At 48.7% G+C, this 8,927-nt stretch overlaps 1 long non-coding RNA gene across 1 annotated transcript; it reads left to right on the top strand.

The window, feature by feature from the left end:
- The first annotated feature begins 231 nt into the window (after nt 1-231).
- On the top strand, nt 232-8,405 carry LOC142073246 (uncharacterized). The gene is made up of 2 exons (XR_012670024.1): nt 232-6,521; nt 7,293-8,405. It is a non-coding gene; the product is annotated as an uncharacterized LOC142073246 (long non-coding RNA).
- Nucleotides 8,406-8,927: the final 522 nt, after the last annotated feature.

Raw genomic sequence — 8,927 nt, 5'->3', positions numbered from 1 at the left:
CCTTAGAGACTAACAAATTTGTTTGAGCATAAGCTTTCGTGGGCTACAGCTCACTTCATCGGATGCATTCAGTGGAAAATACAGTGGGGAAATTTATATACAGAGAGAACACGAAACAATGGGTGTTACCATACACACTGTAACCAAGTAATCACTTAAGGTGGAGCTATTACCAGCAGGAGAGCGGGTGTGGGGGGGAGCCTTTTGTAGTGATAATCAAGGTGGGCCATTTCCAGCAGTTGACAAGAACATCCGAGGAACAGTGGGGGGTTGGGGGGGTTAAACAAGGGGAAATAGTTTTACTTTGTGTAATGACCCATCCACTCCCAGTCTCTAGTCAAGCCTCAGTTAATTGTACCCAGTTTGCAAATGAATTCCAATTCAGCAGTCTCTCATTGGAGTCTGTTTTTGAAGTTTTTTTGTTGAAGTATTGCCACTTTTAGGTCTGTAATCGAGTGACCAGAGAGATTGAAGTGTTCTCTGACTGGTTTTTGAATGTTATAATTCTTGACAAAGATTCTCTACCTCTCCATGCTGGCTGCTTTGTGCTATCAGTTTCTTATCACTACCTTTTTCACACAACTCCTCACTTCTACTGTTTTATGCTGAGCAAAACCCTGGGACAATTTTAGTTTTGCCGAACCTCAGTAGCTGGGGGGCAGAGAGAGAATTGTCAAGGTTCCTTCCCCACTCTGAACGCTAGGGTACAGATGTGGGGACCTGCATGAAAACCTCCTGAGCTTTCTTTTACCAGCTTAGGTTAAAACTTCCCCAAGGTACAAACTATTCTACCCTTGGACTTCCACTGCCACCACCAAACTTTATCTGGGTTCCTGAAAAAACATAGTTTGGAAACGTCTTTCCCCCCAAAATCCTCCCAACCCTTTCACCCCACTTTCTGGGGAAGGTTTGGTAAAAATCCTCACCAATTTGCATAGGTGACCACAGACCCAAACCCTTGGATCTTAGAACAATGAAAAAGCATTCAGTTCCCTTACAAGAAAACTTTTAATAGAAGTAAAAAGGAATCACCTCTGTAAAATCAGGATGGTAGATACCTTACAGGGTAATTAGATTCAAAACATAGAGAATCCCTCTAGGCAAAACCTTAAGTTACAAAAAAGACACACAGACAGGAATATTCATTCTATTCAGCACAGCTATTTTCTCAGCCATTTAAAGAAATCATAATCTAACACATACCTAGCTAGATTACTTACTAAGTTCTAAGACTGCATTCCTGTTCTGTCCCTGGCAAAAGCATCATACAGACGGACACAGACCCTTTGTTTTTCTCCCTCCTCCCAGCTTTTGAAAGTATCTTGTCTCCTCATTGGTCATTTTGGTCAGGTGCCAGCAAGGTTACCTTTAGCTTCTTAACCCTTTACAGGTGAGAGGATTTTTCCTCTGGCCAGGAGGGATTTTAAAGGGGTTTACCCTTCCGTTTATATTTATGACAAGAATGTTTTGCAAAACATTGTAGTAATAGTGACTTTATCCAAAGAACTCAAAGGGTGAAATCCTGGCACCATGTGAAGTCAATAGGAATTTTTCTTTACAAAAAATGAACTCCATCTCACTATACCTGCCTGAGGTAGAAATTCATCTCCCATTTTACAGATGAGAAAGCTACAGCACACACAGGCTCAGTGAATTACCACAGGTCACATAGTAAAGCAGTGGTCAGATCAGGACTACAACACTGGCATCCAGTTCCACTCTTCTCTGTCCACCAGGTGACCCTCCCTGCCTAAATTCAGCAGAGGCTTGACCTATATTTATTTCAGCAGTTCTAAAATTGTGGGCTGGGACCCAAAAGTGGGTTGCAACCCAATTTTAATGGGGTTGCCAGGACTGGCTTAGACTTACTGGGGCCCAGGGCTGAAGCCTGAGCCACACCATCCAGGGCCAAAGCCTGAGGGCTTCAGCCCTGGACAACAGGGCTCAAGTTACAGGCCTCCTGCCTGTGGCTGAAGTCCTTCGGCTTCAGCTTTGGCCCCTGCCCAGAGCGGTGGAGCTTGGGCTTTACCCACCCTGCCCCGAGGCAGCAGGGCTCAGGTGGGACCCTGCTGGGGTCATGTCGTAATTTTTGTTGTCAGAAGGGGGTCATGGTGCAATGAAGTTTGAGAACTGCTGGTCTATTTATAATTAGATTTTTGTGTTTCAATGTATGATACCACACTAGAGCAAAAAAATAGCAAAATTGGTTTTAAGTTGGGGGAGGGGGGGATGCTGGAAGTGATGTTTTGCTGTGTGTCATTGGAATGCCACCAGGCTCCTGCTAGTTTGTGCCAGGAAGATATCGTAGCATTCCCATTAAAACACACTGCTTTGATATCCTTCCTGCCAGCACTCCGGGGAAGCCCTTGAGCCTGGCAGTTATCATTCATTATGATGGTTTCGTGCCTCTCTTTGGAAAGCAGCATCTTAAAAAAAATCACATGATTTCCTACCACCCAACCCTTCTTGTTTTTACTTGCCAAAAAGATTGTCATATTGTGACCAAGACTTACAAAGGCTCCCTAAAGGCAGGACCTGACACAGCCACAGCAATTTGATTGTGGGTTAGCTGCCAAATTTTGTGCTGGAGATGGTTTTTTAACCCTGTTTTAATAAAAATTGCGAGGAGCATTTTTTAAACACACTTGAAAACACAGTTTGTTTGTGCCAAAGACTATACATGAACAACTATGTTTTATTGATATTGGTTTTCCTTAATGTTCCAATTAGCTGAAAACACTGTAGCTTAGTGTTAAAAATAACTGAGCGAGAAATCAACATTGAAATCTGCTACATAAAAAACTAGGAGAGCCAGTTATAATTGAATAGCTACACCCTGGTCAACGGCTTATGGAAGCTTATGCTAGGAGCTGTAAGAAGTAGAGCTGAGGATTCAGCAGGTGGCTCTCTCCTCTCTCTGACCCTAGTCCTGCAGCACTAACCTCAAGAGGACTGCTCCTGGGTATAAAGTTAAACACATGCAGAAGTGTCTGCAGGATCAAACCTAGGTCAGTGTTGAATCAGTTCCCTAAGTTAGTAAGCCAGATTACTCCCTACATGGCAGTATTTATAAGATTCCTCTGCATTGTCTAACTCCAGAGAAGGAATCGGCAAATGGCAACACTTGCGCAACATCGAAGTCCATGTTCCGTTACCATTTGAGTCATCAACAAAGCTCCCATTGACTTCAGTGGGACAAGGCTAGTCCGCCTGTCAGTTTAAATCTCTGCTGATTCCTGGAAGCCTTGCCCATAACAAGATGTATTTATGACAGATGGGCTCTGTCCTACAACATCCTGGACAAACCTTATGGAATTAAGATCAACTTCATTCAGTTGAGTTAAACCTCATTGAGTTAGGTTTGATACTGAGTTAGATGACATGAACCATGGGAAGCCTCCCAGGACTGGGCTCAAGGCCCGAGAGCAAGGAATGCGGTAGATAGAAATTGGTAAATAAGAATGTTAAACAAAGCCAGTGTATTCCTTTTATCTGTTGGAGAATGTAATGCGCGGGGGGAGAGAAAGAATAAAGGAGAGGGTGGAAAGCTGACAAGAGCAGTCCGTTGGCAGACCAGCCTGTTTGCTTGCTTAAAGCTTTGTGCTGTCTTGTATTTGAACCGCAACAACTGGCGCCCAACGTGGGGCCCTCAGCACTCACCTCACCCGGCAAGGGTTTCAGACGCGTCACTCATCCTCTTCGCGGATCCCGGTGAGTATTTTTCATTGTGGTAAGTATGGGAAGCTCCCTCTCTGCTTTGCAAGTGCAACACCGCAATGAGCTACAGTATTTGCTGCGTAAGGCTCAGCATGACTGCCCCACCCGAGAACTCACTCTCCTGCTCCAGGAGGTGAGTGCCCAATGCCCGTGGTACCCTGTAGCTGGAACCCTTAAGCTAGCGGACTGGGAGCGGTTGGACCAGACATTGCACAAAGAGCCTCGGGCGCCCGTGCAGGCTTTACATGCCTGGAACCTCTGCCGCGACGCGATATAGCGTGTCGCCTCGGACAGGCCCTCCCTCGCGGAGCTGGTGCTCTCGCCACTCCCGTCCGCTCCTGCAGTCATCCCCCCTTCTGGCGATGTGACACAGCGTGTCGCCTCGGAAAGGCCCTCTCCCGTGCCAACAGAGGGGCTGCCGATCCCACTGCCCCCGTCCGCTCCTGCAACCATCCCTCCCCCTGCTTCACCCCCAGTGCCTCTATTACCACCGCCTCCCTTGCCTTCCCCACCGGAGCCGGTGTGTGATCACCGTCCCCCCCGTGGGGCCCCATGCTCCGGGGCCCCCTGGGGGGTCGTCCGCGTCTGCTCAGGGGCTTTCGCTGGTGCAACAAATGGTTCACGCAGCGAAGACTTGCTCAGATATTACAGCAGAGGAGCTGGCTGATCTGGTCTCAGTTTGTCCAGTGACCTGGCAGGATGATGGCCAGGGCAACCAGGTTGCAAACTGGGTCAGTTTGCCTTAGTCGGTGATCAGAGAGGTAAAGAAAGCGATTCGCGAGTTCGGCCTCACTATCACATATGTACGTGGTCTCATTGAAGGGCTAAGTACTGGGTACACCCTGATCCCTGAAGACTGGAAGGCGCTGTTGCGCATGATGCTGACGCCCAGTCAGTATGTTATTTGGCTTAGTGAGTATCGGCAGATGGTGGAACGCCAAGCCCAGGTATATAGAGAGCAAGGTATCATTTATGAGCACTTGGCAGGGGAGGGCCAGTTTGCTACCGTTCAGATGCAGTCTCAACTCCCTCAGGCCGTCTTCCCTATTATTTCCACCTGCGCCCAGCATGCTTTCTGGAAGGTCCCGGATTCAGGCAAGCCTACCAAAAGCTTTGCCAGTATCCGTCAGGGTGCATCAGAGTCCTTTATGGATTTTACCAACAGATTGCAGGAGGCTATCCTCCGACAGGTGGATAATCCTGCAGCAGCTCAGGAGATCCTGTTAAAAATGGCGGTTGAAAATGCGAACGAGGATTGCCGCCGTGCTCTCCAGGCGGCACAAGCCGCTGGCATTCTAGAGCTGTTGGACATGCTGTGGGCGTGCCAAAACATCGGCACACAAGCACATAAAGCTGGGGTTCTGGCCGCCGCCCTGCGGAAAAGCGGGAAGGAGGGGAAGCGTTGTTACCGCTGTGGTAAGGAGGGTCACTTTCAGTGGGAGAGCCGCTCATCGACGGCACCCGTCCGCCCCTCAAAGAAGTGCCCCGAGTGTCGGAAGGGCTATCACTGGGCTAATCAGTGTTGTAGCGGGTCGGGAAACCGCACGACAGGTCTCCCCAGAACCCAGGGTCAAACGGGGGTGTTTCCCACTCAGACAACTGTCCCTCTGCCTTAAAATCTGTAGACTCCATGAGGGCGGTGACTGCCGGAAGTGCAGGGCTTGATTTGATTATGCAGGAGGACGCTGGTTTTCAGTTGCCGGGGGAGGTTTGCGTCATACCGACACAGGTGACGGGACCTCTCCCTGCCAGTTTTGTGGGTCTGGTTCTCCCTCGCTCACACGCTGGAAAACAGGGTTTTTTTGTCATCCCAGGGGTCATTGACGCCGATTACACCGGCGTTATTAAGGTTCAGGTGTGGACCCATCTTCCGCAGTCGCTCCTGCGTGGACGGTCAATTGCGCAATTGATTTTAGTCCCCTATCAGGTGCCAGCCGCAGAGGATCGAGCCCGGGGCGGGAACGGCTTTGGATTGACGCTGTCTCAGTTGCCGTCTCACAACACGTCCTCTCCACTTGTTGCTCTAACAATGTCGGTCCGCCCCTCGAAACCTCAGTTAACACTTCTCTTAAATAATGTTCCTTTTACAGGGCTGGTGGACACTGGAGCTGACCTTACGGTGATTCGTGATCCGGAGTGGCCAGTCAGTTGGCCAACAGTTCCTTCTAAAGAGTTGTGGGGGATCGGGGGTAGCAAACCCGGGCGCCAAAGTTTGTCTTGGGTCACGGTCTCTAAACCAGGAGGCCGTGCCCTTGCTACAATCCGCCCTTTTGTACTCCCTGTCCACCTCAATATTTGGGGCCGTGACTTACTTGTAAAGCTGGACACCACCCTCGATATTAATATATAATGGCCCAAAATCCTCCCTCACCCACCTTGCCATCCGCATTACCGTTGGTATGGCAAGCCTTAGAGCCCGTATGGATTGACCAGTGGCCCCTCCCCCTAGAAAAGCTGAAAGCTCTTCATTCACTTGTACAACAACATTTGCATGCACAGCGCTTGGAGAGCTTCACTAGTCCTTGGAACTAGCTGCTGTTATTTTGGCCTTTCAACTTTTTGCTGATTGTCCCTTTAATTTGATCGTGGACACGCATTATGTTTATCAGGTAATTGATCATTTACCCCTTGCCCTCATCACCCCTCAGGTCGATGCGGACCTTCTTTGCCTGTTTTTGTCCTTACAGTATCTCCTCACCACTCGTAATTTCCCTTATTTTGTTGCTCATATTCGCAGTCATACCCCTCTGCCTGGGCTACTCACTGAAGGCAATGCGCGCACTGATCGCGCGTTACGTGGTCAGGTAAATTCCCTTTTTTCTGACCCCATTGAAAGCCATTCCTTTTTTATCAGTCTGCCTCTGTTTTGGCCCGGCAGTTTCACATTCCTGCTGATCATGCACGTTCTATTGTTTGTTCCTGCCCCCACTGTGCCGCTGCCGCCCCTACCTTTTCTTATGCCGTTAACCCCAGAGGTACTGCAGCGAATCAGCTGTGGCAAATGGATGTCACTCACGTGCCACAATTCCGCCCCTATTCATTTTTACATGTTTCCATTGATACCTATTCAGGATTCCTCTGGGCGACCCCACAGCGTGGGGAAGCCACTCCCAAAGTTAGTCACCATTTGCTATCCTGTTTTGCTGTTATGGGTCGCCCGAGCCAGATAAAAATGGATAATGCCCCAGCCTATTGCTCCACAGCCCTCTCCACCTTTTGTGCCCAATGGGACGTCCGTCTCAAACACGGGATCCCTTATAATTCCACAGGCCAAGCTATTGTTGAACGTGCAAATCGCACGCTAAAAACCTTGCTCAACAAATAATTAAAACAAGGGGAGCTGCATCTCCGAACCTTAGGAGACATTCAGCAACAAATGCATATCCTTTTGTTTACTTTAAATAATTTAACACTGAACGCAGATCAGCAGACCCCCACGGACTGGCATTTTCATAAGTCCGAGGTACTGGAAAGACCGCGTGTCTATTACCGTCAGCTGCCCGATCCGCAATGGCTGTGCCCAGTGCCTTTAATCACTTGGGGTCGGGGATATGCTGCTGTGTTTCTCCCTGCAGGACCGTTGTGGGTTCCGGCCCGGTGTGTGGGACCGGCACTGAAACAGCATGGCGTGGCACCAGGGGCTATCGAACCCCATACCGGAGTTTCAGCTGACCTTGGAGGAGAACGCGGTGCCTCCCGGGTCGACAACGGCGGGACGGAAATGGAGGAGGCGTAGCGTCCCAAGCCAGCCCGTGACATGGGGAGCAGTAAAAGCATTGGTCGCCGCGGCTCAACGAAGACTGGCAGCAAACCAACAGCCAGAGACTCCTGAGACTTTGTTTGTGGCAATTCTCACTCAAATTACTGCTAATTCTGTATTGATTGTATGCCTTTTGTGCCTGCTAGGGGTTGGCTCTGGAGCGCTTCCTCCGTTACGGGCCCGAATGACATATAACCTATGGGAAAGATTGGCTTCAATAGCAAATGTTACCCACTTTTGTTTATTTGATTTTGTAGCAGCTGAAGAACTGTTAGGTACGTGCCTTATTCCAGTATGTCATCACCCTGAGGAAATTGGGAATGAGATGATGCTCGCTGCTTACGCGAACCTCTCTTCCCAGTACTCTAGCATGGCTAATTGGGGCCTGGCCAATTACACTTTACCTTCTTAAGCTTATTTTTTGTTGTTGCTGTGTGCAATGTATTTCCTTTTTGTTAAGGCTTTGTTGAGACCTGCCCTGGCAGGCTCCACGAGTTATGACCTTGTCTGTCCGGGAGTTAATTGGCTTGCAAAAGCAAATTGATGGCTACCATGAGATGGCCGAGCACAAATAAACAAAAAAGGAGGGGATGTAGGATTCATACAAGGTTCATGCACTTGGCAACATTCAGGGCACACCCGGAGTGTTGTGTAGGAGCAGTGCACACACAGCTCCTCTCAAGGGCATGAACCTTGGAATTTCGCCCAGATTACATGAACCGTGGGAAGCCTCCCAGGACTGGGCTCAAGGCCCGAGAGCAAGGAATGCGGTTGATAGAAATTGGTAAATAAGAATGTTAAACAAAGCCAGTGTATTCCTTTTATCTGTTGGAGAATGTAATGCGCGGGGGGAGAGAAAGAATAAAGGAGAGGGTGGAAAGCTGACAGGAGCAGTCCGTTGGCAGACCAGCCTGTTTGCTTGCTTAAAGCTTTGTGCTGTCTTGTATTTGAACCGCAACAGATACCTTTTGGGATCCATTGTATTAAAAATGAAATTGTGTAGTTCTTATTGTGGAACTGTATGTAACTCCTCTAGTAGGAGGGGATTGTTAATGTAATTCCTCCAGTTATCAGGCCTTGCAAGCCACCCCTCTGGAGAGGAGTGCATATCCCAGTTGCAACTGGATTCTCCAGAGACCAACAGACAAAGGATTTTTAGATAAATATCTTGGTTTTAAGCAGGCTCAGGGCTTTTCTTCCTGACACAGTAAATGGACAAGATCATTGGTCCATGGAGGGTCCCATTCCTTAGGGAAGGGTTGGAAGGACTGAGCCTAGTGAGGTCCCATAAGACTGTATTCATCCTGAGCTGAGGCTTTTATGAACTTGTCTCCATAGAAGAGATCCATTTGTAGGGTTTTGCGGGACAGCTCCTGCCAGAGCCCATGTTAGAGTAGGGGTGATTTCTGGTACACTTATTAGCATGTGTGTATGGGTTTTTTTATCTTAA

The sequence above is a fragment of the Caretta caretta genome, chromosome 9 (genome assembly GCF_965140235.1).
Source record: "Caretta caretta isolate rCarCar2 chromosome 9, rCarCar1.hap1, whole genome shotgun sequence".
NCBI classification, from domain to species: domain Eukaryota; kingdom Metazoa; phylum Chordata; order Testudines; family Cheloniidae; genus Caretta; species Caretta caretta.
The sequence above is the reverse complement of the archived record's forward strand: the minus strand, read 5'-3'. Positions and strand labels throughout refer to the sequence as shown.